Raw genomic sequence first — 6588 nt, 5'->3', positions numbered from 1 at the left:
GGTGTATGATGGTCTTCCTGCTTAACAGACAGCTTTTAAATTCCATTGTGAGTCGCTGCATCGACTTCGATTGTTTGATTTAACATGCTACTGACATGTAGTGAGATTATAGGGTTAGAGCGAGTTGTGGAGGGCTCGGGATAAAATTAACAACAATTATTGGGCTCATATTTTATTTAAAAAAAACCTGTTTGCCTTCTTCAGTCTTTCCAATATGAGTAGTCCTGCTGAGGTTTTTACCGAGAGTTGTAACGGGGCCTTTCACCTCAAGTAAAGAAGCTTAGATCTTTTAGCATAGATCTTACATATTTAAACTTGAATTTAGCGTTGATTTTACATAAATTCAACGCATTCAACGCTAATCTTACATAACTTTGCGTTGAATTTTGGCGTAGATCTGACATATTTAGCGTTGAATTTCAGCGTTGATCTCACATAAATTCAACACATTCAACGCTAATCTTACTTAGTTTTGCGTTTAATTTTGGCGTAGACCTTACATATTTAGCGTTGAATTTTAGCGTAGATCTTACATTTTTAGCGTCGAATTTACCATTGATCTTACATAAATTCAATGCATTCAACGCAAATCTTTCCATTCCATTTCAGACCACTTTCCGATTTCAAAAGTTTGTCAAGTTTTTTTTCAAAAAATCAATTTTTTCACTGTTTCGATCCCCTATACTTTACAGGTGAGAAACATGAGGTCAGAAAAAAATCATTATTTAGTGCAAAATCCAATTCAGACCATTTCACGATTTCAAATTTTTCAAGTTTTTTTTTCAAAAAATTAATTTTCTTACTGTTTCGATCCCCTATACTGCACAGTTGAGAAAAGTGAAGTCAGCAAAAAATCACTTTTTAGTGCTCTTTTATAGTGCAAAATTCATTTCAGACCATGTTACGTTTTCAAATTTTTCAATTTTTTTTCGAAAATTTTTTTTCTGTTTCGACCCCTATACTGCACAAGTGAGAAAAATGAAGTCAGCAAAAAATAACCTTTGAGTGCTCTCTTACGGTGCAAAAACCATTTCAGACCATTTTAGGAATTCAAATTTTTTCAAAACTCTTTAAAAATTTAAATTTTTCCCAAAACGCCTCACATGATAAATGCGTTGAATATGCTAAGTTAAATACTACGCAAAATCAACGCAAAAGATGTAAGATCTACGCTAAATTCAACGCAAAATTTGTAAGATCTATGCTTTATAAGAATTGCGGCTCTTAAGGAAACCAAGGTACTGTGGCACAATGGTAGAAGAGGCGACAAGCAAACAGGAGGTCAGCAGTTCGGGTCCCATACGCACCTGGAGGTTAATAGCTGGAGTGGACGCTTTCATTTTTTGTAGGGTCAACGCTAAATTCAACGCTAAATATGTAAGATCTACGTTAAATTCAACGCTGAGTATGTAAGATCAGCGGCAACTAGCGTTGACAAGTCGGAAAATTCACCGCATTTTTCTTACATAATTTTGCGTTGATTGCTTTGAATTTTTTTCTTCAAATTCAACGCATTCAACGCAAAAATATGTAAGAAAAATGCGGTGAAATTTCCGACATGTCAACGCTAGTTGCCACTGGTCTTACATAAATTTGGCCAAATTCCTCGGCCCAGGGATTCTAGTTAATTGCATAGACAGTGGCTTCCTTGCAGAGCAAGCAAAGTTCTTAAGCAAACTTGAGACATGTGTAGGACCATGCATGGCCTGAGCATGGATTGATATGGAACTGTGACAGCCGAACAAATTATCACGACCAAAATTCAATTTTAAAATGGTGGTTCATTTTCTACCTAAAACATGGAGGCTCAGTAATATGCGTTCGCACAAAAAGTTCGACCCCGCTCATCCACATTTTTGGCATAATTCCTTGATGAGGAACAATATTTTTGAAAAAAAAATGTGTATGAAAAATAGATCGCCTGCAACGAAAATAACTCAGTGGAGTACAAAATGCCACATTAGATTGATGAGATCAGCGACTATTAATAAAGCGAGTAAAGACTAACAACAAAATCAAAAAACAAAGATTAATGATATCCAAAATTTTATGTTCATTTTAAAAAAAAACATAATTACAAGTCAAAATAATGTCAGATAAAACTGAAAACTGAAACTAAACAAAAAAAATTTATTTCATTAGAAATGATACGCGCCCCCCTCCATAATGGCGCTCGGTAACAATTAGATAAAAAAGAACAAAAAACAGAATTGACATATTGGCTTATGTTTTGATAAACAATTAACTTTAAAGTAATGAAAACCATTAGACAGCAAAGCAATTGAAAATTACAACATAATTATGATCACATACTTCTCTGTAGGAAGGCATTAAGACCAGTTATTATTCAATTTTTCATGCGGTTACAAAAAGAACAACAAATAGAGAAAACAAACAAAAAAATTCAATAAAATTTGCCAGAAAACGCTGCCAAAGCCGTAAAATCAGATTTTGCCCCAAAATATATGATATATTTAATTGAGCGTTCCCCAAACGCCAATAATGTGGTATGCGACCTCTCAATAATGAGGATAGGAAACAGGTAGACAAAAAGAGAAAAAGAGCAAAATTAAGTAATTTTTTTGGTATCTTTCGAAAACAAGTCATGAAAGCCATTAGCTATAGCAAGAATTAATTGAAATTTGTTTGTTTTTTTTTCAAAAAAAGTGCTTGAGTCCCATAGTTCTTCAGAATATGCCGTACGTCTAAAATACCATGTCAAATATAGACAAAAGTCAAATATCGGTTTACTTTTTTTTAACGAAAAACCAGTGTCGAAGCCTGTAAATTCATAAGGAATTCTTTAAAAACATTTGATTTTGGACACTTGCTTCTTCGCACGAGGACAATAATGTTATATGTTACCTTTCATTAACAAGACTGGGTGAGAAATTGACGAAAAAGATCAAAAATGCAAAGAAAAAGAAATCTTTTTTTAAACAAACGTTTTCAAAGTCATGAAAGGCATCAGCTATCTACTCAAAAAAAAATTGGTTATTTCCTTCCTCGATAAAAAAACCAACGATACCTTTCATTATCCAGGAAAATTCATAGAGCTAAAAAGACAAAATAAACACTTCAGTTGAAGAAAAATTTGAAAAATTCAATTAAGTTTTTCGAGAAAGGGGTGTCGAAACCGTTTATACCTTATTCTATGCCTTTAAAGACTTCTTTATGTTCAATTGTGTCTGACTTTGAATGTCAATAATGTAATATGTGAACTTTCAATAATTTGAGAATGTGACAAAGCCAGAAAAAACGTGAAAAATGATTTACTGCCTAAAAACAAAAAAATTGTGAATGCTAGGCTATTAGTATCAAGCATCAATTCACAGATAAAACCACAGAAAAAGATTAAATTATAATTCAGTAGAAAAAACAGGAAGAGGAAGCTGACACTCAGCTACAAGTTGACCAAATTTAAAGAAAATAGTAGCAAGGTTGAATAAGCCTTTGTTTATTTAAAAATCAAAAGTTTTTAAAGTTCAAAATGACAACAATCTTTTGCTTAATGAGCCTAGATACATTAATTTGGAACTGTTTCGCAGAACAACTCAACTTATCAACGTTCACCTTCATTTTGAATTTTTCTAATCTTTAGTTATCATAAAAAACATCAATTTTCTTTTATTTTTTTAAAAAAAACCGACTGTTTACAATCTGAAATTTTGCAAATGCTTTAGATCTAGATAATTTGTTACCTATAAGATCAAAAAAATATGCTGTGTTTTTAATAATCATTGGGTAAAGTTAGCAAGAAACGGCAAAACTATAATTGCTGACAACTCTCAATGAAATTGAAATTGGTAATAGCTCTTTTTTTTAGTTTACAAATATTGTGTTAGTTGTTCTGGGTGTGTACTTCAGGCAAATTTAATCAAAGTGGACTAAAAAAGCTTGTGTCGGGCAATTTTTGATGCAAAAAACTGAATTTTGACATAATTTTAGCAAAAAAAAAGAAATCAAAGTAGTTAAGAAAGTTTTTTTGTCTCTTAAAATAAAATCAACGGTATTATTTTATACAATTTTCAGATTTTTAAGCAAAATTGACACCATTTTAGGCAAAAAATTCATGGAAAATGTGAAAAAATAGCACAAACTGGTCCAATATTCACAAAATTTTAAAGCGCGATATCTCGCTTTAGAAAATGAAACTAAAAAAAAACTTTTTAATTCCACATTCTACGCTAGACGGGCTTTTTATTGATACCACTCACAACTCTCTATGATTAAAACATGGATCACTCAAAATAGTCTGAACAAAAGAAACCAGTTGAGTATATAGTTCCTCCCTCCTCCCCAGGAGAGTTCGGAACAATTATGTGCGGTTCTTTTCCCTGGGTCTTTATTTTTTAGACCCGAAGTCAACTCCTCTCTCTCTCTCTCTTTTTCTCTCTCTCTCTCTCTCTCTCTCTCTATATATATATATATATATATATATATATAATATATATATATATATGTATATATTATATATATTTATTATTTAACATATATACATAGATGTATATATATATGTATATATATATATATATATATATATATATATATATATATATATATATGTATATGTCACAAATCCACAAAGATTGGCTAGTATTACCAGCGACAGGAAAGCAGATTCGTACTCGGTCTTGGTTACTCGTATATATATATATTTATTATAATATATATATATAATATATATATATATAATATATATATATTATATATATATATATATATATTATATATATATATATAGATATATATATATATATATATATATATATATATATATAAATATATATTATATATATATATATATATATATATATATATAATATATATTTATATATATATATATATATATATATATATATATCTATATATATATATATATATATAATATATATATATATAAATATATATTGTGAATGAGTCCTGAAAGAAACATAAGAGCTTCAAACGTAGCAGAAATATAAGTTGCAGTCTCTCTTCCTCTGCAATGGTTGCTAACGAGGTCTCTACAGAAGGGCGCTGGCGCATAGACAATGAGCCACGAAGGCAGGGAATGAGGCTACGCAAAAAAACTAAAACTTTTTTTGTCCTAATGTGATTGATCACGACCAAGTAGGAAGCTTTTTTCCTGTAGCTGATCACAGGAGCCAATCTCTGTGGGGCATTTGATGTGCATGCAGCAGCTCCTCCTGCATTTGAGAAGATTAACGGAAAAAAAGTTCGCTTTCTCGAATTCCATTAACATTTGCTTCGCTAGTATTTCAGCTTCTTGGCGGACTTATGATATCTGTCAGAATCCGGTATGCTACTTGGGCAACCGTTAGCATACGGATGAAACACTTTCACCAAAAATAACGCTCTGTTGAAACGTGACTCGATGAAGCCATAAGCCTGGAAATCTTTTGGGCGTCGTTTCCAAAAGTGGTACTTACAATTGAGAGGGTTTTACCATGCAATTTCTCAAAACGGGGCTATGTTTTGACATCCTCGCAAGCTTTAATAAGCAGGCCGACAAAAGAATAACGGATCTCATTGTGTCTAATCTCTGTATAACCATATTTTGAGTCTGCACTACGCTAAAAAATTTTCCACATGTTCATGTTGAGGGGAACTTAACGAGAATCCATCAATATCCGAGGGCAATTCCATCTGTAACCTTTTTAATGGAATTGCGTTAAGCCAGCATAATTCCCTTTTTCTATGGCCATCTTTAGAGAGTGTTCCTCTGTACCGACGATAAGATCGTCCGAAGTCATTTTTTCGGTCGTTGCTGTTCCTGTTTTTCCTTTCCTGTTTTCTGAAAAGTTTTCTTTGATGAAGCTACGCATCTACAGTGTTATGTTTAATTAACGGCTCATGTTTTTGAATGGATTTTTCATATTGGTTTGCCCTATTTGAAAAGGCTATATCAGATATGAAAGGCTTATATGGTTTGCCCTATATCAGATAGATGAATGCTTATGCCAATTTCTTTAACCAGAAATGAAGAAATTACGATTATTATCATTGTTAAAAAAAATTTTCCAACATTGAATAGATACGAATTCTCTACTATGTTTGCGGGCTCGCGCATCTCACTGTCAGAGTTTCTTGTAGATCTTGCATCAAAAAATTATTTCTGTGTCAGTAATTTAGTAAATGATTTCTGCACATTCTGAGGGGACACCGTACTTTGTTGGGTGATCTTGATAAGTTTTCTAGAACATTTTAATAAATATTCTTACACTGAAAACGACTATCTTCATTGATATCAGGAAAAATCCAGAGAAAAGGTTTTTTGGCTTTCGGCTTTTGTAATGGGATGACATTTGAACACATACTTACCAAACGTACTTCCAGTTATGAGTCCAATTTAAACATTTCTATTTTTAACCAATTTTATATGCAGAATTATAGCTACGCGTATATTGCCATAGCTATTGAATCACCTTGAGTTGGACTTCTAGAACTAGATTACATTCATATCAAAAAAAATTAATGCATGGCGTCTTATATGTGTTACTAAATAAATTTATGACAAAGATTTATGATTTTTGAAGAGCAAATCTTCTATTCATGCTGTTAAATGCATTCTTGGCTTCAGTCAGA

Source organism: Convolutriloba macropyga, chromosome 4, assembly GCF_964194025.1.
Source record: "Convolutriloba macropyga chromosome 4, txConMacr16.3, whole genome shotgun sequence".
Lineage (NCBI taxonomy): Eukaryota > Metazoa > Xenacoelomorpha > Acoela > Convolutidae > Convolutriloba > Convolutriloba macropyga.
This window is presented reverse-complemented; position numbering follows the sequence as displayed.